At 44.6% G+C, this 21,602-nt stretch overlaps 1 long non-coding RNA gene and 1 pseudogene across 4 annotated transcripts; one reads left to right on the plus strand and one right to left on the minus strand.

Annotated features, from left to right (window-relative positions):
• Window positions 1-1,894: 1,894 nt before the first annotated feature.
• Window positions 1,895-2,920, minus strand: LOC311578861 (mitochondrial import inner membrane translocase subunit Tim8 A-like; annotated as a pseudogene). The gene has a single exon. The product of its transcript is annotated as a mitochondrial import inner membrane translocase subunit Tim8 A-like (transcript).
• Window positions 2,921-6,711: 3,791 nt separating this feature from the next.
• LOC311579788 lies at window positions 6,712-17,694 on the plus strand. 3 transcript variants are annotated; one of them, XR_014773243.1, is made up of 4 exons: window positions 6,712-6,894; window positions 7,943-8,024; window positions 10,902-10,988; window positions 17,550-17,569. It is a non-coding gene; the product is annotated as an uncharacterized lncRNA (long non-coding RNA). The 3 variants fall into 3 exon arrangements; XR_014773242.1 differs by lacking the exon at window positions 10,902-10,988 and having other exon boundaries at window positions 17,550-17,694; XR_014773244.1 differs by lacking the exon at window positions 17,550-17,569 and having other exon boundaries at window positions 10,902-11,009.
• The last annotated feature ends 3,908 nt before the right edge of the window (window positions 17,695-21,602 follow it).

Here is a 21,602-nt window from a genome sequence, read left to right on the forward strand (position 1 = left end):
AGGGATTATGGGAAGGAGTCCTCAAACCGGAGAACAAATACTGTTGATCGGGTTTTGTTTGTTTGTTTGTTTCTTTGTTTGTTTTTTGTAAAGATGGCAGTTGGTACTGTCTGAACAGACAGCACGGGGTGGGGTGGGGGTAGGGGGTAGGGGGTAGGATGGAGTTGGAGTGCAGGGGTGAGAGGGAAAGAGAAAAGGAGTGGTAGTTAGAAACTCCCAACTCTGTTTTCCTCCAACCTCATTCACAACACCCTTGGAGAAGTTTGCAAGCATTATTCACCTCTTTGAATATGGGTTGTGTCTTCTGCAAAGCAGAGGACCAGTCAAAGCACCCATCTTTCAGATCAGCACCCATCTTTCAGATCCTGTAAGCTCAGAAGAGGCAAGTTATGAAACTGCCTTGTAGCTGGATTGAGTTGTCAGGCAGATTAAGCTGTATATGGTCAGTACTGTCAAAGCAAAGAGATGAAAACGCTGGACTCTTTTGCCTTGAATCCTTGGTTTCTTTGGGCTTTGCTGACATGCTGAATTTGGTTGTACCTCACAATCGCTGGGGTCCCTCAGGGTTCCAACTCCTGCTATTACCTCCATATCCATGGACACTGCCAAATGCTCATGAGCGATCTCTACAAGTTACCCATTAGCCTCTGGAACTCCGCCAGAACCCCGCTGAGCTGGAGAGCCCAGGCGTGTATTGATTAGACATCTATGTGGTTATGACAGAGGCCATGGTCACATTTATTCCCATGGCCCATCAATACTGAGCCTGGGAATGAGCACCCTGGGTTTTCCCTCCTTTTCTCCTCTCTTTATCTAACTGTTTACATAGTGACTTTACACAAGTCTTGTGTAACAAGGTATTAAGACTTTCAATTTTGTCAAGATCCTACCTGGTAATCCAGTCTCTTCCATCTCAAAGAACTGTTTTTCTTGCAAGACAAAGCTAACCTGGTGTTCTATCCTGAGAGCCAATTGCCTCAAAGCCCCCCCTTTACAGTTCTGGGGCTCACCTAGACACCGGCAGTGGACTATCTAGCAATGGTTCTTTAGAAAGCAGAGCCTGGGGCGCAGAGTTGAATGCAGATGGTTCATTTGGAAGGTGATTCTGGGTGCAGTGTGGGAGAAGGCAGTTTTGCAAGGGTCACCTGCAATACCCACAGAAAACATTCTAGACCATTCTCTTCAAAGATTTCGTCCCAGGCCCTCCCTTCCCTGCACTCCCAGCCTGGGTGCTTCCTGCCCAAGCAAATAGGTTCTGTGGCACAGGAATAGAACGTGAGGCAGGAGGATGGTGGCACGTGGTGGGGCAGCTTGTACGTCACTGTCAAGTGCAGGTGGCAGAGGTTAGCCGAGGACAAGTGTCTTAGGGGCTCTATTGTTGTGAAGGGACACTATGACCATGACAGCTCTTATAAAGGAAAGCATTTCATTGGGGCTGGCTTACAGTTCAGAGCTTTGGTCCATTATCATCATGGTGGGAAGCATGGCGGCACTCGGGCAGACATGGTGCTGGAGAGGTAGCTGAGAGTTTTACATCTGGATCTGAAGGCAGCAGGGAGAGAGAGAGAGTGACACTGGGCCTGGCTTGAGCATCTGAGACCTCAAAGCCTGCGCCCTGTGATACACTTGGCCATACCTCCTCCAACAAGGCCACACCTTTAATAAAGCCACTTCCTACGGGCCTGTGGGGGCCATTTTCACCCAAACCACAAAAGGCAAGTGCACAGGAGGGAGCTGTGACCTGGAAGTTCTGTTTTTGTGAGTGTGGGCTGCCCTAATTAGGAACCACTACATGCAATTGATAGTTGCCAGTTTTCCCCCCCAATACATACAAACTGGTCTTTGTTCATTCTCAGATGTAAGCTGTCCCAAGATGATAAAGAAGATTGGAAGTCAATCTCGCCCACAGCCATTTTTTCAACCATCCCATCAACAGCTCTTCATGCCTTGAACTACTTTTCCAGAGAGGTAATGCTGAGATCATCAGAAAGGTTTTCTGAGAAGACAGGTTTGCACTTCTGGGTCTGCTGCAGCTGATTTAAGATGAATTGGCTTGAATCAATGAAGTGCTCAGCACAGTTCACAGAACCCGCCTTGGTCTGACTGTCCAACTTTGGCCCAGGCTTATCCATGCACTTCTCCTAGCAGAGTTCAGTCATCTGGTGCACCGGCTTCTGGAGGCACCGTTTCTGTGTCTCCACCTGGATAAAATGCTGCAACTGAGGGTCCATGGCACCCAAACCTAAGTCCAAAGAGGAGGAGGAAGAGGGGGAGGAGGAGGAAGAGGAGGAAGAGAAGGAAGAAGAGGAAGAAGAGGAGGAAGAGGAGGAAGAGGAGGAAGAGGAGGAAGAGGAGGAGGAGGAGGAGGAGGAGGAGGAGGAGGAAGAATCCACCCTGGCACAACCATGTGGGCTGAAGCCTAGTTGGCAGTTTTTAACAAGAGTTATCATCTAAGACTTATTGAGTATTCTATGTGCATTTAAAGAAGATTCTGTAGTAAGTGCTTTAAAAAGACCTCCAGTTAATAAGATTATTAGCACTATTGTTATTTATATAACTACCATTACATGAAATTAATTTACTGCCAGAATGATTTTGGCTATCTTGTCATCATTATGAGAAGTAATTATATACATAATATAATCAATTATTTTATATATTGTTTATATATAATTAGTTATATAACATATTATTCTAAAATATCCAAACCTGATGTGTACTGGCATGTTGTGCTGTTGGTGTGGGGATGTAGAATTGTATCCAGCAAGCAAGGTTCTGTTGAAAAACCCACAGTCTCTTGTTACCATTACAAATGGACAAGTTATGTTTGAGCAGAGTCAAACATTTTTGCTCCAAGAGAGCCCTATTTGTCTCCTCCTTTTTTTTTTCAACAAACTACCATTAAATAATAAATAAATAAATAAATAAATAAATAAATAAATCTACCATTAAAAAATCAAACCATCATTATACAGCATCTCTTATAATAAGATGTTTAAATGTGCTTAAAAGGATAGTGTTAGGTACAATCATGTGACCATTTTCCAAGTGGCCTTTGACCACAAGATTTCCTCAAAGGAAAGGGTAGTTTAAGGGCTTTGGCCTGTGGGGAGCATGCAGGTGGGGTCCTTCTTGCTCCTCAGGGGACACAGGTCTTTCGAAGCCATAATTTATAAGGTCAGCCATAATTTATAATTCTGTTTACCAGGAATCTTCCTTAATCCACCCCCAAAGGTCAACTGCTTTAGGCAAGGGCATCTAGTTCCCAGTCAGACAGCTTTTGTCAGCTCGGGAGACCCTCTACCCTGCTGGCTGTCATACCACCGTCTTCTTTCTGCCTCAGAGAAATAGCTTTGGGTGTTTGATTCCCAGTAAATCTTTCTTTCTACCCATGGAATGGTCCAGTGAGGTGGTTTCAGTGTATCTATCCTCGCTTACATTGCCATGTTGATTGGTTTGTTTCCTCTGCCAGCTGAAGAATTACAGATTTGTTTATTTATTGTATATGAGTAATTTATCTGCAGAAGAGGGCATCAGATCACATTATAGATGGTTTTGAGCCACCGTGTGGTTGCTGGGAATCGAATTCAGGACCTCTGGAAGAGCAGGCGGCGCTCTTAACCACTGAGCCATCTCTCCAGCCCCCAGCTGAAGAATTAAAAGGCAGGGAAATCTTCAAACATAGCAGAGAGTGTCAGACAGGGAAACAAAGCTTTCCTTAGGGGCGAGGCAACACACCCAGACAACAGGCACACAGAGAAAGACCCTCCACAAAGCAGAGGGAAGATTCAGGGAAGCCACAGCCTGGTCCCTCCTTCAGGGTTGGGTCCTTCCAGGGCTTGTTTTGTTTTGCTATAACTTAGGGCGGGTCAGTTTGAAGAAAGACAAGATGGCCCACTACTGTTGTATAAATATATGTACTTGCACTTGAAGAGTGAGAGAGAAAAAAATCCAGTTTTAGGCCATCAGGCTTTGTCTGAGGCTAGGACAATAAGGAATACGTTGGCCATCTTGGAAGTCCACCATCTTTTTTACCTAGTCTTTGCCCGTCTCCCTATCTGTCTGCCTGTAGGGAAAACTGTCTGACCCCTAATTGCCCCAAAGCCACCATGCCTGGATGGTAAGAGAGGCCTGGTTGACCTCAGCCCACCCCACAGCACAGGCCTCCTAGAGCCTCGAAGGACCTGTGTCTCCTGAGGAGTAAGAACGACCCCATCTGCATACTTCTGTATTTAGGGCATTGCTCCCCACAATCAAGGCCCTTAAAGTACCCTTCCCTTTGAGGAAATCTTGCAGGCAAGGGCCATTTGGAAAATGGTCATATGATTATACCTAATGCAATTCTTTTAAGCAATGTTCTTTAAAGCCTTTAGGCTTCTATTTACTGGGTCAAAGAACTGTTTAAGACCTTGTCACCAGCACTGCCATTTTGGGGGGTTGGACCCCAGTATTTTGACTGGGGTGATGGTAATCCTCTTCCTATTTCCTGCTCGTTTGCAGGAGGGGGGGCTTGACTGTGGTTGAGGGGAGCTCCGAAATGCTGGTCTAAAGGCTGCAGACAATTGTAAGAGATCAGAGGAAATTCTGTCAGACGTACCTGGTTTTCTGACCCTCAGATTATTTCACTAATTCTCTCTCTCTCCAAGGAACCTTAAATCATGCCTTCGGACCCTCACAACTTTAACCCTTTCTACTCTGGAAACATCTATCCATCTCAATCACAACTTACGTAAACCTTCACTTTTTTTTTTTTTTAAAGCAACCATTTTAATTACAAGTTTTAAGATGACTTTGCTGCTAGCGGCTTTTATTTTTAAACCATACCCTAAATGGTCTTACAAATCCTGAGATAAGGAAAGTTTACATTTCAGCAAAGGCTTCAAAGACAGTAAACAAAACGAAGGAAAAGGGGAGGGAGGAGGCAGAGCCAGACACCTGCCATTACACTTAGCCATTAGTAAGGGCTGTCGGAGATAGTTTACCTATTAGTTCTTCTTCAGTGTATTATGCTTGGGTCTAGAGTGGGAAAGGCAACTCCCAACTCCAGAGCCAGCTTTTTCAGGAGAGTAGGACAACAGGTGACAATATGTTAATATTATCTATACCCCAAAGATATCTAAGTCTCTGCAAGGCTGAACCCAGCGGTCAGAGGGATGGACTAGAGTGAGTGGAGAGCAAAGAAGCCTCCGAGATCAGGGGTTTTCCAATCATTCGCTGATGCATCAGCCTAAGTTATCACAATCTGTAAAAATCTGGAAACCGATTGTGCACCACTTTCTGGCCGTGGAGACTGCTTATCTAGTTTGTACTGAGGTCAAGCCCTTTTGCAATAAGATGGATGGATGCTGTGAGTCTGAGGAGGGAAGGAAACTAGAGAAGGCAGGCGAGAGGAGTTGAAGAGGTAATACAAGCCTATGGTTAGCTCAGGCTTCAGCAAGTGAGGGGGGGTGGGGGGGGAGGGAGAGAGAGAGAGATAGATAGATAGATAGATAGATAGAACTCAGGTGAAGATGGAACAGGCCAGTAAATGAGAAGGAGGCAGAAGATTAGAGCAGATTGCTAAATTAGTTTGAGGTGCAGCAGAGCAATTCTGGGTGGAGAAAGAAGCCAGATTAAGTCAGCTGGGAGAGGAGTCTGAGCCAGAACAGCTGAGTTGAAGCAGCCAGCCCAGCGCTCAGAAAGAACAAGTAAGGGTGAGCTCATTAAGCAGTAAGTCTCAGAGGCTAAAACATTCTAGGCCTAGGTTAGATTGTACAGGGGTGAGAAGCTTCCAGGACTAGGCCTAGGTTAGCAGAAGGAGGCAGTAAGCCTCCCAGACAACAACTGAGCCAGGAGAATAAAAGTGATTTTTTTCCAAGGAGGAGGCAGTGCCCTTTGAAAGGGGGTCCCAGAGTTTCTCTCCCAGATTTTGGCACCATTCCACGGGTAGAAAGGTTCACAGGGGATCAAACCTTGTTACCAGCACTGCCGTGTGTGTGTGTGTGTGTGTGTGTGTCTGATTTGGACGTAATGGGTGACAGCTCCTTCTAAGTGAGCATCTTTGGTGAACACCAGGGGCCGCAGAGGAGGCGGAAGATTAGCTCCATGCTCACACATGTTTGCACAGAGGTGCGTTAATTTCATCTCCCACCTTGCTAGTCTGATGTGTTGTTCACAAGGTGTCTGGACGAGTGTGAGCACGTTTCTAATCCGTGAGACGGTGGCAGGAGCTGCCTGTCTCCAGCCTGGGCTTTGCAGGTAACTGACGGGACTGTTGGCAAGTTGTTTCCCTTTTCCAGCCTTCAGCTCCCCACCAGCCATGGTAAGCACTAAACCCATGCCCGACTGCACTTTCTCCGTAGAGATCAAGGGATATGTTTCTTCTTGTCTTGTTTGGCGTGTAAACAGGAACGGGCAAGACAGAGAAGTCCCAAAATGCCAATGAATTTTAAAGCCAAACACAGGTATGTTTTGATAGCAGATGGTGTACACTTAAAACACCTGCCATCGGAGTTGTGGACGGGCATTGTTCCAGGCACCTGAGAAGGGAAGAGATAGTTAGTTTTCTTCTTTTATTTTCTTTTTCAGGTGGACAGTACAAGCCCCTTGTGAAGGTCATACTGGTAAGTTAGTGTTTTGTGGACTTGCTACAAACTAGAGTCACCTGGGAAGACGGGACCTCAGTTGAGGATTTGCCTCCATCAGACTGGCCTGTAGGCAGGTTCACAGGGCATTTCCTTGATTGTTGATTGATGTGTTAGGGCCCAGCCCACTGTGGGTGGTGCCATCCCCTGGGCTGGCCCTGGGTTCTATCAGGAAGCAGGGAGAGCAAGGCACGAAGAGCAAGCCAGTGCGCAGTGTCCCTCCACGGTTTCCGGGCTCGCTCCTGCTAGGTTCCTGTCCGGATCTAGACCTGTAAGTTAAATGATCCTTTTCCTCTCCAGGATTGTTTTGGTCACTTTTTCCCTCAGCCTCAGAAAGCAACTAGGCCAAAGGGTGATGCTGGTTTCTCTTCTCCCAAACACTCTGGCAGGGGAGGAGCTAAGAAGCCTCTGAGAATCAGGCTCGGGTGTGTCTTGGCCCAGAGTTCCCACTCCCTTTCTGGGCTCTGCCTGCCTGCAGGGAGCATGCACACTTATTAATTAGGGTGGTCCAGACCTTTCAATCAACACGCGTTTCCCAATTGCCTTTTGCAAATGTGTTCTAGCCAATCACATTGAGCATTTCTATTTGACTTCTAAGCATAAAATTGCCTCCATCAGCCAGGTGCATGTCACCAACGTGTAGCCGAGGCTGGCCTTGAAAACTACTGATCTTCCTTTCTCCTAAATGCTGGGATTACTGGCATGTGCCAACTTCTTAAACCTTAAATTCTCTGCTGTGCTTAGGCTCGGGCTTTGTGGTCAGGAAGGCACTCTTCCCTCCCTAGTGAGGATTTGCCCGAGCCTGGCCTCTTCAGCAACAGGCACCCCTCTGAGGAGTAACCCCTGCCACCTGTCCTGAGGGCCTGTGTGATTGGAAGTTTTAGCACACAGCCAATCCCAGCTGGGGATGTGCTAGGCCTGATGAGGGAGGAAAGAGGTTACACCTCAAAGGGACTGCAAAGTTTAACTGGCTCTCACTGGCAGGAGCCAGGGAGGAGAGCCAGGAAATACATTTTGATGGAGCCTAATCAAAGAGGCAGAACGCAACACTGTGTAAGCAGGAATTCACTGACTTACGAGCTTTCTCCGGACATGAGACTTAACGCGAGTGAGGATCTCAGAGGCTGGGAAAGACTTGATGCTAAGTGGCTCTTAGAAAGATGGGCCAGTGGTTCAGCAGGCTGCGAGGGGCCTGGGGAAAAGGGGGCTGATGCTGTTTGTCAAGGATAGCACCGCTGTTTGTTTTGATGGCAGTTCAAGAACTGGAAACACCTTGGGTGAGAGTAATATCTTGTCTTGGCGTGGTTTTCTACTTGCAGGGCTTTAAGACTCACGCAGGTGCTTGTCCCTCAGCGTGGAGCCCGTCCCTGCATCTGACCACCAACCAAGCACTTTACACAGGTGAGTCAAAACCAGCTGGTTTGGGCACAGTTCTGCAATGTGTCATTAAGAGTAAGAAACAAGAGTTGACGGCCGGGGTATAGCTCATTGGTGTGGTGTGCTTTCAAAAGAAGCACTCTCAAGACCCTGGATTCAGTCTCTAGCCCAGAAAAGCCTAGAAAAGTATGGCTGCAGTATATGAGTCATGTTTGAGAAACGGTGACAACCCGTGTCATGTGTATATTTATGATTTTGTTTTTGGAATGGTTACACACCGTACTTAGAAATACACACTGGTCATTAACAATGGCTTGTGGGATACAGCCAAGAGTTAAGATGCCTGGCAGAAAGGGCGAGGGGAGCTGGGAGGAGGCAGTTTTTAAAAAACTTGCATTTGAAGAAACTGCCCATGACAAAAAAAAAGAGAATGTTTTGCTATTATCCCATTTGTGTGCACTGCATAAAATACGGCTTCTAAGATACGAATAGTAATTATCTTAAAGTGCTCAAATTCCAGAATAGGCCAGATTCTATAGTCATCTGTGGTTTTTTGGCAGTCAAGTCGGCCTTACTCGGAGAAGCTTCAAAAAAATTTTTTTAAAACTATTTTTGGTTTTCAGTTACAAAAAATGAAAGAATGGAGCCAAGGTTCTTATAATATGCAACATTTATGATATTTAAAATATGTATTTATGCATGTAATAATATAATATGGCCCAAAACTCCAGTTGTAGTATTTTCCAGACACCCAGTGGGCTGTGGAAACTTGGGGATAGGAACACAGTGGCATTTCTTTGTGGTGTGGTTGGAGACTCAAACCCAGGAATATGTTCATGTACATGAGACGTGCCTCCCTCAGAGAATGTCTTTAGTCTCTGGGCATCATGAGGGGCCATGTAGTACAGCCTGAGAGACTGCCAAGTAAGTGATACACAGCACACCCCCACTGCCACATGGACGAGTGGCCATTTTCTTTGCCTTCGGGCTATGTGGTACAATTGCAGCTATTTTGAGAAAAATGGTGTTTAAAAATAAAAGCTGAAGAGAAATACGTCAAAAATCTCAACTGTGGTGAGAGAATTACTAATGGCTTTCCCTACACCTTTACACTGTTCAGGATTTCTCTAATTTGTTCCAATGAGTATGTGATGGCGTTGGTTTTATTGGATTTTATCAGTTCGGGGTGAGAAGACTCGTAAGTTATGTGGATGAATGCTCTCTAACGAGTCAGGACAGAGAGTTTATTTACCATTCTTAGCACAACAGGTGGACACTTAATACTAAGACGGTCGCACACCAGACCTATCCCCGGTATCCCAAAAGATCAGCATTGTATGGAAAACCAGGGGCCAAATGACTTGCCCAGATGTTTTCTAACTAAGGGCTAGCTATTAAAAAGTTCTCATGCACAAACATTGAAGGCAGCTTTCTGGGCTGGGGGTGGGGCGGGGCTGGGGGTGGGGCTGGGGGTGTGGAGGGGTGTGGGGTGGGGTGTGGGGGTGTGGGGTGGGGTGGGGGGTGGGGGTGGAGCAGGGCTGGGGTTGGGGTTGGGGCTGGGGCTGGGGGTGGGGCGGGGTTGGGGGGTGGGGAGGGGTTGGGGGTGGGGGTGGGGATGGCATTTCTGCTACTGCTGCTTGCAGTGCAGTTCGCGTCCCATCTAGGCTCTGCTGGACCTTACCTGGCTCCATCTCCCCTCCCCACCCCACCCCTGGGCTGCAAAGCATTTCGTTCCTCGACCCTATAACTCTTCACACCTTATTATATGATGTCAGACTTCCCAACAAACCACACGGCTTTTGCATTCTTTTTAGGCCTGGTATAACTGGCAGCTAAGTAGTTATATATAAACAAATGACTAACGTGTGCTTTGGGGGTCAGGCGATAGTCTACACGCTTTAATATATCAAGCACTGTAACAGGATGCTCATGTATGGATTCAAGGTTCACGTTGACCCCCTGACAGTCCAAGAGAAAATGAGGGGACACAGGTCAGTTACCTTGCCAGGTTTCACAGCCAGCGAGTGGTAGAATTGAGACAGGAACTCAGTAGGTCTGCTGTTGTATTTTATGCTTTTAGGCGTCATTCTCTGTGTTGTGTTTTTGGCTTTTGAGTCCAGGTTTCATGTAGCCCAGGCTAGCCTCAAACATACTATGTGGCCTTGAACTCCTGATTTCCCTACCTCCACTTCTGAAATTCTGAGGTTATAGGACACACACACGTGCATCATGTTCTATGTCATAAATTTTCTAACAGAAAAAAGTTAGTAATACCTATTGACCAGATAACTGGAAAAAAATTTTTTAAAAATGAAAGTACTCGTAAAGCTTTTTACACAGTATGAAAATTACTTACTGTTAAGACTAGTGTCAGTTATTGTCATTGATATTTTAAGCTGCTGAATAGCCCTTTACACTAAACCAAACTATTATTATTAAAATTAGTAAATTATTGATAATATTTCTTTTGAGGCAGAGTTGTATTTATGTAGCCCAGGCTTAGCTTGAACTTGCTTTGTAGCCAAGGATGTCCCCGAATTCCTCCTCCTCTTGCCTGTACTTCTCAAATGCTAGGACAACAAGTGTATTCTATCACAGTTGGCTTGGGGCTATGGCTCTCTGATTTTAATTTCAGAAAAAATTTCTGAGCAACGTTGAGTAGACAATTTTTGTCCTGTTGTTGGGGTTTATTTATTGATCCATCCCATAATTGGCAAGGGCTGCCTGCCTAGCCTTTCCCAGCAGCTGTTGAACTTGATCCTTGCGAGGGTTTGTGGGGAAGCCTTGGGTTGGTTAAAGAAGGGGATGGATGGGATGATGTCTTTGGGTGAGAAGGAGAGAGTCGCCCCCTAGTGTTGGTATTTTCAAAGACGACTACGTCAGCCTCTCACCTGCTTGCAGTTTTAACCTGGCTCTCACGAGTCCCGGGCTCTTTTTGGAGCTAAGAATGCTGAGCTGGTTCAGAGCGGCAGAGCTACAGCGACAGAGGTACGGGTTTGTTTATCCAGCACATTTATAGAGTTTTGTGCTAAGTGGGGATGAATGCTGCTACGTCAGCCATGGAGTCTTTGATGCTCTGCTGTTGTTTTTAATCCTAGCTTTAAAATGCTTGACGTTTTAGCAGTTTAGGATTAAGGGTAATTATTACCCAACCTGGGGTTGACTTACACCACGCTGGAATAACTAACGAGAAGGAAGTGAGTTTTCTCGGAGCCACCTACCAAGTGACAAGCACCTTCAAAAAAATTATCCTTTCAATTCACACTGTCACTTGGGAGGCGTGTATTCATTCAACTGCCCACATAGCCAGGAACTGAGGTCCAGAGAAATTTGAGGGTTTGCTGAGTCCTTATGCATTCAAGATAGGATAAGTGTAGTTTTCGAGCCCACTTTTAAGTTCTGGGTCAGTCCTGTGATGCGCTTCTCAGCGTAGTGCCCTTGGCCTCTGAGACGCCTGGCCACAGTGATGTGAAGGTTCTTATTTCGCTGGGTAGAGGTTGGCACCTCACGCTTCTCGGAAACCTCCCTCCCTTCAGGTGACATACCAGTGCTAGGATCCATAGCCTTTGAAACTCTGTTCTAGGGTTAAATAGCCAAATTGCCACTGCTACTTAGGGGTTGGACCAGCAGTTCTCAACTTTCCCAATTCTGCAACCTTTTAATTCACTCCCATGTTGTGGTGACCCCTAACAATAAAATACCTGTTGCTTCTTCATAACTAAATTTGCTTCTGTTATGAATCATAATGTAAGTACTAGTATTTTCTGATGGTCTCAGGTGATCGCCGGGAAAGGGTTGGCACACCCCAGAGGGGTAGCGACCCACAGGCTGAGAGCCTCTGGCTTGCATTTTGGCTTGTGCATGATGCACTACAGCAAAGTCTCACTGAAGAGCCTTACTATAGACTTGTAGGAAGTCAGAGTGGGACGATGCATTGCTTTATAGCAATTTCGTTTTAAGGAAGCTTGGCAGTTGGAGATTAAATCTTTCAAAAAACCTGGATGTGTGGCGACAAGAGAATAGAAGCAACTCTTGCTGGGGAAAGGGAAGGCTTTCCGTTCTATCTTAAGTCACAGATGGGCCTGCTGGGGGAGGCAATCATGGCGGGCCTCAGCATTGTCTTGTATTCTCCTAGAGATTTAGGGGTTTAACCAGAAGTAGAGATGTGAGGAGAGAGGGAGGAAAAGGGGGGTGCTGTTTCTGGGTCCCGTGGGGGAGCTGTAGTTGTTTCAGTGAGTTAAGTGCCCATTCCTGTCACCTCACCTTGGTTGTAAGCTGACACTGAATGACGGCCAATGACAAGGTATTCACATTCGGATCGATACCCCAGGCCCGAGCTCAATAACCCCCAACCCTATTATCACACATGTGAGGCAGATTATTTTTAATGTGATGACATATTCAGTGTCTAAACCTGAGTCCTGATGGGGTAAAAAGCATGAACACAAGCAAGCATCTCTGTCAGCCCATAAAGTGAAGTCTGCTCACGGCACTTAGGGGTTCGGTGTGAGATGAAACCTTGAGGGATGAGGGTTTCCAGTTATCCCTCGCTTTATTTCCCATCTCCTTGGGAGTCTAGATTTTTTTGGGGACGGGGGGGAGGTGAGGTGCCTAGAAACCTCCCTTAATATCTGTAGACTGGTTCCTTTCCCCAAGATGTTGGTACCTGCAGCCTGTTGGTGCAGTGGTTTTTTACCTAACTCAGTGTTCTGTGTTTTCCTATAACCACGTTAATGTGCAGCCTTTGTGGGTGGTGTGTGCATCTCCCCCTAAAGACACACCACCACACGTCCTGGAGTCATTCACGTGTTACCCCATTTTCTCTCTCTGCAGGAACAGGCAAATTATTCTTCACACTATTATCTCAACAACTAATGAATTCAAGTTAAAATTACTTCTGAATTAGACAGCTGTTTCCCTCACTTGTTTTTACTTAGGGGTCCTCTTCGATGCTGGCTGATTGATCATTTCTTTGGTGGTCTGTTAAGTAAGGCATTGGCTGTTTGTGTTGCTAAAGTAAGATTTAAAAATTAAAACTATTCCAATTTGACCCATAATGCCATCTTGGTGGCCTCAAATGTAAGTTCTGATTTGATAACATTTAGCAGAAATGGTTCATAGCTCCCACATCTCTAAAGGGCCGGGGAAAAATGTGTATCCTGCCTATACACAACCACTATGACTATTACATGTGTTTGCCAAGTGAAAATGCTATAGAAATACATATAGATCTTACTCAAGTGGACCCCATGGGACATTTAGCAACATGGAAATATTTTTGGTTGTCGAAATCTGATGCCCTCTTCTGGCATGTAGGTGTACATGCAGGCAGAGTGTTCATATGCATTAAATAAATAAATAAATAAATAAACAAACAAACAAAAATTTTTTGAGACAGAGTCTCTCTGGGTAGCCTTGCCTGTCCTGGACTCACTTTGTGGACCAGACTGGCCTCGAACTCACATTGATCCGCCTGCCTCTGCCTCCCAAGTGCTGGGACTAAAGAAGTGCGCCACCACGCCAGGCCATAAGTAAAAAATTTTAAAAGCGGTAATTGGTCCTGTTCAGCAATCACCTACTCTCCTTCTCATCCATGTCATGTGCCGCTGCGGTCACGGATGCTTTCCAAACTAATTTCATTGTAGGCAAGCTGGGTGATGTGGTGACATATTGATTACAAGCGCTGTTCCTTCTGTGTCATCAGACTTACTTTTAACCTGTCATGTTAATGGCAAGTAGCATGTGGATAATTTTCAGTTGTTGAAAGGATCACAATAAAATGCTATTTCTGAGTTACTTCTTTCCTGTAGTTTAGAAGAGTACCGAGTCATGAACGAATAGAATCCAAGAGCCGTGGTGAGCCTAGAGCTGGTTCAGCCTGTGGGTTAACGTTGGTAAGACTCAAAGCCGAGGCTGGGAATAGTGGTTCACACCTTTAATTCCCAGCACCCAGAGCGTAGAGACAGGCGGATCTTTGAATTCGAGGCAAGCTGGATCCACATAGCGAGTTCCAGGGCAACACAGAGAGACCCTATTTCAAAAGAAAGTGAACAGAAGAGACTGACAGCTGCTGCTGATTTCTGGCCGTCGTAGTGATTGTTAGCATCTGCTAAACAGTCAGTAGGGCTCTGGCATATTTATACTCACTTTATTTTGTCTTCAGTCAACACTGAGAGGTAGATGCATCATGCTAGTTAAAATCTTTTTATTAAGAGTACTTAGAAAAAAAAGAAATAATGTTCTTTTGCAATTAAATCTTATCACAACTCTTTCAGATCTCCTAAAATGGCCAGTGTGTGTATATATATGTACATATGTAGATATACTTATATATATATATGTCATACATATTATATGTATATATATAATGAACTTTATTATAACAAAAACTTTGAAAATAAATAAAATCATTACACACCAAAATATTGGAATTTTTGGTTTTGGTAGTGGATAAGGATATAAAATATATTAGATAGTGAAAGTGTAAGCATTTTTTTTTGTGATTAGCCACAGCTTCCATTCTGAATGCCTATATCACTGTAGGGATGTTCACTGAGTCGTATAGACTTTGGGTCTGGTTAGTTTTGGTGTGCGATATTTTATGCACACACATACTCAGGTCTTCCTATCTATGGAAATACAGCATGAACTCGGTGATTTTTTTTTTTCTTTTAAATATGTGTGCCTCAGCTTGGTCTCTGTAGCCCAGCTATATAAAGAGTAGATAGTCTACATACCCATGAATGACATAACACTTGAATCAACTATAGATCTTTATGCGTAGATCACTTGAAGAGGTTATGCAAATATTTCAACAAACAAGCTTACCTGTAGAACTGTTTGCACAGTATAAAGTTTTGCTGAAAATAGATATATGCTTTTGTGGTTATCTTTGGAGTAGAATTTCAGAGACACATTGTCTTTCTCGATATAATTTAAATATTTTATAATGATCATTTGTAATTCTAAAGAACAACAGGAACATTTCTGCTTAGAATGTGTACATTAGTTAAAGATTAATAATCACAAGCACTCATGCAAAATATCCGTCATCACAAAGTAGCAATAATAAACCAAACAGCTCATGCTAACAGAATATATATATATATATATATATATATATATATATATACATATATATATATATATAGTGTGTAAGTTTTAAACATTTTACAAATACAAGCTCATTTATTGTCACACGACATGTCTGTGAGAGATTTTAATTCCTACTTTGCAAATGAGGCGCACTGAAAATAGGAGAGTTACCCAAAGCCACAGAGGTAGCATTGGACTGACCGAGGACTTGAACTCGGGCTGTCGAGCTGCAGAGCCCATAGGTGGCTACATTTTCTGGTGTCAGAGGAGTGGGACCATTGAGCACTGGAGGGCCGTGCAGGGGAGGCATCCTGGGGACTTGAGATCACCAACGTTTCCTATGCCAGGAGGAAGGCTCTGTAGTGGAGGGACAGTGTCTGTGTCGCCTTTGTTTGTCATCGGCACCCAGAATAGACGTCTTATCAATGACACGTCCTTAGCAACTGCTTACGGCACTTAAGGTTTAAACACTCCCCTAGACAATCTCTTTTCCAGGTGAGTAGGCATCTAAATGCTTTTTCTTCACTCTTCATAAAGAAACTTTCGACTCAGAAAACTGTCTTGGCTCTTCTGTGTGCGATCCCAGGTGAAGGTGGTCGTTTTGTTGTTCATCTGTCACGGGCCTTTGACCACCTCCCACATGTAGGCACTGTTGTCCTGGGGACACGACGTGTGGTGTCTCTGTTTCACATAGTTATTGCTGAGTGGTAAAAGCCGTCCCGAACAATCCGTGCTAATCCTCACATATAGAGTGAGCTTTGGCTCTTGTGAGCATCACAAACCCTATGAAGAAAGAGTTGCGTGAAATATAGACTTTATAGCAATTCAGAGTATTATTTTAATAGATAATAAAAGAAAAAAGTTCTAGTGCCAGACAAGGCACTGATGCTATGTTATTGAAACAAGGAAATTAAACTTAATGGCACCAAAGGGAAAATATTAAAAATTATCTTCTGGTCACGTGTTATTAACCATAATACAATAAATAGAATCATGGGAAGTGGGCTGTTCACATCGTTAAGGAGCAAATGGCACTGGAGGAACAGAGGAAAGCTGCCTGCATTCGGCTTGACTGTTTCCTGGGCTTCATATAATATCCCAGAGCGTTTGGTATTCCCACAGGGCATAAAGCCCACCTTAAATGGGTCTCATTACAAGCCCCAGAGTTATTTTATGTTGTCCTTGGAGACAGAAAATAAGCTTTTACCTCTCTCCTGGATTCATTTTCAAAAATGATTCTTGGAAATGAGTTTTCCTTAGACACATTTATATATAATGACAAGCTAATATCTTACACACTGTTACTGTATGTAATAACAGTGTGCCAGACTGACGAGAGCTAGGCCAGAGATGGAAGGCAATTAGCTATGGAGGGAGCACTACCCAGCAGAAAGACGAACGTCAGCCACTGTGTGGTGACTTAATGGTTACCAAGTGATAAATGTGATCATCTCCAGAGGCAAAACTTCAGATAGTGCCATTTGTCCTTATGGCCCCGTGTTTCCTTTTCGGCACACGCTTTCTAGCTGCCAAGTCTTTTTCAACCTGAAGAAAAGTCACACCCCAGAGCCCAGCATTTAATAACTGATTAATAGCTGTTATTTAGATATGAGTGCAAAAATGGACAGACGGATGGGAGGGTGGGTGAGTGAGTGAGTGAGCAAGTTAGGGGGTTAGGGGATGTGTACACGGGTGGGATGGGTAGATGGGTGAGGGGGTGGTAGATGGGTGGATGGTTTATGTGTGGGTGGATGGGTGGGTGGATGGATTGGTGGGTGGGTGGGTGGATGGATGGGTGGATAGGTGGTTGGTTTATGTGTGGGTAGATGGGTGAGTGGATGGGCTGGTGGTTGGGTGGGTGGATGGATGGGTGGATAGGTGGTTGGTTTTATGTGTGGGTGGGTGGGTGAGTGGATGGGTTGGTGGGTGGGGGGATGAACGGATGGGAGGCTAGGTGGATAGCTTATTCATTCTCTGTAAGACATAAGGCGCTTATTATGCCACCCCCTTTTTTTTTCTAATTTCAGAGGTGAACTATTAATGATAAGATTTGAAGAAGGAATGAGAAGAGTGTTCTGGTTTATAATTTATTTTATTATTGCATGTATGTGCATGTGTAGAACATGTATGCTGGCCGGGGGAAACTTTTGGGTTCTCTCTCCACTGTAGGTTAGAACTCAAATCTTCAGAGTGATGTAGGAAGTGCTTTTAACCCCTGAACCATCTTGCTGGCTTAGGAAAACCTTTTTTCCCCCTGTTTGGCTCTTTGCGTAGTACAGGGCATTGAGAGGGATCTTAGGGATGAAATCTCCAGTACGGAACCTCCCCCCCACTCCCGTGCTCCCTACCCCCTAATCCCCTGCCCCTCCAACCCCATATTAACTTTCTAGCCATGTTATCTTGGATCATTTCCTTGCCACGATGACAGGGATAACCAGCCTATCCACCTTCCAGGATTATTACATTGAAGATCAAAGGGCAACACATGTACAACCCGCCCCCCCCCAATATGGCTCAGCAAACATGAGCCATCCTTGACTGCATCCTGTATCAAGAGAAGCCGTGGTAGCTAAGGCAAAAAGAAGAGGTGAGGAGTCAGATGTGGATGGAGCATGTCTTGTCTCTGCCCAGACACTGGGGTACCACTGCTCTTTCCTTCTAGCTCTTCTTTTCTTGAAAGAGTCCAATCGCCAATCAAGCCAGTTTCTCCCTCTTGAGCAGAACGATCACCTTCAGATCCTTCCTCACTCTGCCATGGACGCCCAGGTCCTCTCATTTGTCTTCAACCACAGATTTGTTCTGCTGCAGGGGCTCTACACTAACTGCTCACCTGGCAGGGATGAACTTCCCAAGATGCCCACAGGTTGATTTTCTTCATCTCTCTCAAGTTTATGGTCAACTGTCACTTTCTGATTGAGGCTGGCTTGGATCATCTGGAACACTGGTGTCCTACCAGCTGACCTCCATATTCCTGAAGCCACTCACCATATTATTTCCTTCTTCTTGGTGTCTTGAACCACATTCTGATATAACCTTTACTTGTTATTAGGTGTATTCTGCATTTCTCTGTCAATCGGTAGGCGAGAACCTTAACGGGGAATTTTGTTTCCATTTCATCAATTTCCCCAAACCTCCAGCTATCTTAATAGTCTGACATATAGATAAGTATTTGGTGGATAATGATTGATACAGATAAATGAATTTCAAAGATCAAAGCACATAGAGATGCAAGAAACGTGTCGAGCTCCCAACCACCTGAGCTAGAGCATCGAGATTCATCTTGCAACTGGTCCCCTCCATCCGTCTCCATATCCCAATGTAGATGCTCGTTCTGCCTCTGAGACATTCTTCAACCCACTTTCTTTTCTCCATTTCTTCACTGAATGCATCACTAATTCCCACTGAGTGGTGGCCTGCATTTTTCTCCTTTGATTCCTTGTTTTATTCTCACCCAAGGGCTGTTTATGTGCAATGCAGAATTATTTGTATTTCTCTAATACTTAATTAAGAACTGCCAGTGATTCCCTATCAGCTTGGATGGAACCCCAACATTCTCTATCCTGATAGCTCTGTCCCTAACAAGCCATGTGAAGTAGGCAGAATGATGCTCTTTCCTCTCTGAGGCATCCGTGTCTTAACCTCCAGACCTTGTCAACATGTCAGGTCACATGGGAAAGGGGAAATCAGAGCTGATAATCATCTTATGTGAAAACAAGATTTCCCAGTCAGGCCCTGTGTAAGCACAGCGGTAAGCATCACAAGACTAGTGAATGGTGGGAGAGGGCAGCCTGCGGAGTCTGGGATGGATGAAGAGGACCACACATGCACCAAGGAAGTAGCAGCTTCTAAGAGTTAGGAAAGGTGAGGAACCAGATCCTTCAGCTGCCTTGATGTAGTTTGAATAAGATCCATGCCAGACTAGAAGTCTAGAACCCCAATACAATCAATTATACACCGTGCAAATGTGGTGATGTTGTTTTCTCCTTCTTGGGCTTAGCTCTTTGTGGCTTTGCTGTGAAACAGGGATTAGTAATACCAACCCTTTATGCTATTACAAAGATGAAAGAATTTGCAAATCACCAAGCATGTGCCACATGTGATGAGTACTTAACAGCTTAATAAACAGTGCTCTTCGTTGTTGTCTCCCAAAGACTCTCCCAACATAAGCCATCACTTGCCCTTGAGTCGCCTGTATGGAACACCTCAACACTTGGCTGGAAGACGTCTTCTCACTCTTCGAATTCTGGGAAGGCCTGATGATATCTCATCATCAAACAAGTGTTTTTATATCCTGTGCCCAAACCAGGCGAATACAGTCTGCTATCCCTCTGCCTCTTCAACTCCACGATTGAGTAAAATAGCTAGCAAGGTACCTGATGCAAAGTGTGACAAGGCATCCTCTGCATGTACAAGTGTTCCAGCCACTTCACCTTAGCCTTGGTCCAGTTTAGTTATGTTCGAAAGGAAGCCCAAGTTGAAGCAAACGCCGTGTCCTGCTGCTAGGGGGCGGAAGGGACAGGTTTTGTGGTCTGCCCTTATTATGCGCAAACTCCTAGAGGAGAGCCCGACACATGGCTATGTGTGTGTCAGATAAGTAGACCGACTAAGGTGATAGCTTGAGTAGCAAAGTGGCCAGACATTTGATGTAGTGATGGTGGTGATGGTAAAAAAAAAATCTAACCTGTGTATACCATGTGCTAAGTACTAGCGAAACTGTTTGCGTACAAGTCTCTCAGCTTGAGTTTGGCAGTACTAGTACAGTTTTTAACTCTGACATAAAGACACTGAGGCTCTGAGGAACTTTAGTTTCTTTCCTGAGTGAGGCCTCGCAGTTTGTAAGTTTCTCAAATAGGAGAACATGAGCGTGCTGGCTCAGCAGCCCTCCCTCTTGGCTTCATCACTTTTTATTTAAAGTACTGACGGACTGTTTTAGCTCCTTCATACTCACCAAAGCTCATAATTGAACCTAGGATTAACACTGAGGTGGCAGGGGGTCTAAGGCATCGGTCCTCAACCTGTGGGTCGCGACCCCTTTGGCAACCTTTATCTCCAAAACAAGTATTTACGTTACGATTCGTTCACAGTAGCAAAGTTACAGTTATGAAGTACCAATGAAAGTAGTTTTATGGTTGAGAGAGTCATCACAACATGAGGAAATATATTAAAGAGTCCACAGTATTAGGAAGGTTGAGAACCACTGCTCTAAGGTAATTCAAGACTCCAGAGGGCCACCCTTCTCCTCTGTCAGCAGGAGCGAGGGAGATGATATTTATGGAGGCGCTGAGACCGAAGGAGGTGGGCTGAGGACAGTGGTCCCATCCGGCTCTGTGAAGTGTGTTTACCCCTCTGCGGTGAGCTTGCTGTAAAGCGACTTTACTTTTGGTGTAATAAATTGTATTAACTTTATGCTTGAGTAAGTTATCTTTCAAGATAGAAAAATGTGTATTTCCAGGAGTCTTTTTTCATTTACACATGGAAGTGTATAGGGGTTTAAAAAATGGATTTTAAGAGCCTCTGTGATGGCTCAGGAGCTGCTATTTCAGTCCTGAAAATTGCCTTTTCTACCAAAAACACTGAGCAAGGGAATCAGGCCATCTGATTTTGCTGGATTGGAAACATTACTCAGGCGTTGAGATGCCTCCACAATTTGATCCCCTTTCTTCCTGACATTATAAAAATTAAACCTTGGGTTTTTTTTTCATTAGAATACTTAATAAGATAATGCATAAAACCAATTTGAAAATTAATTTTTAAAGATTGTAGGCCCCAAAATATCCTGAGATTTTTAAAAACATCTATTATGATGAAATTTAGATATCTCTGTGGAGACCTGTGGTAGGTAGAAACTGGGGTTCTAAATAAGCTCATGACATCTATGCAACTATCTTAGTCTCCTATTTTTAGCTCGTTGCTACTCTGTTGGGCAGGAAGACAAGCAGCTGTAACAGTAACTGTAGCTCTATAGTTTGGCCAAAGTCTTTGTAGCCATCGCTGATTCTCCTGCTCTTGGTAGCCAGAGAAAACTAGTTACCCTGCTAAAACAATGGACTCTGGGGAGTTAATGATCCCTGCTACTCCAATTCTCCCCAGTTCAGGAAGATGTGCTTGCCTATCTCACCCTTGATTGCAAATACCTACTTATCATTTCTTGGTCATCTGCCTGACACTGGCCTCTTCTTGCAGACGAATCCAGAGCATGTTGCTCATTCTTTGGCAGAGTCTCTGCTAGCAAAACTGTAGGATGTACGGACTTTGAAAGTTAGGGATCCTGAGGGAAATGATAGGACAACGCTCAAAGCAATCTAAACCTGAATGCTAGGATTTCAGGGTTCTAGTAAGAAGAGGTTAGATCACTGACAAAAGTCACGCATTTACTTGGATCTAGCAGGAAGTTGAATTCATGAAGAAAATCAGCTAGCCTGAAGTCTAAGGAAAGGCAGGTGTCATTGAAGAAAGACAAGGTGAGACATTATCCTGTCAGGGCTTGGGAAAAGTCTGGGCCACTTT

Source organism: Acomys minous, assembly GCF_964271855.1.
Source record: "Acomys minous genome assembly, chromosome: 12".
Lineage (NCBI taxonomy): Eukaryota > Metazoa > Chordata > Mammalia > Rodentia > Muridae > Acomys > Acomys minous.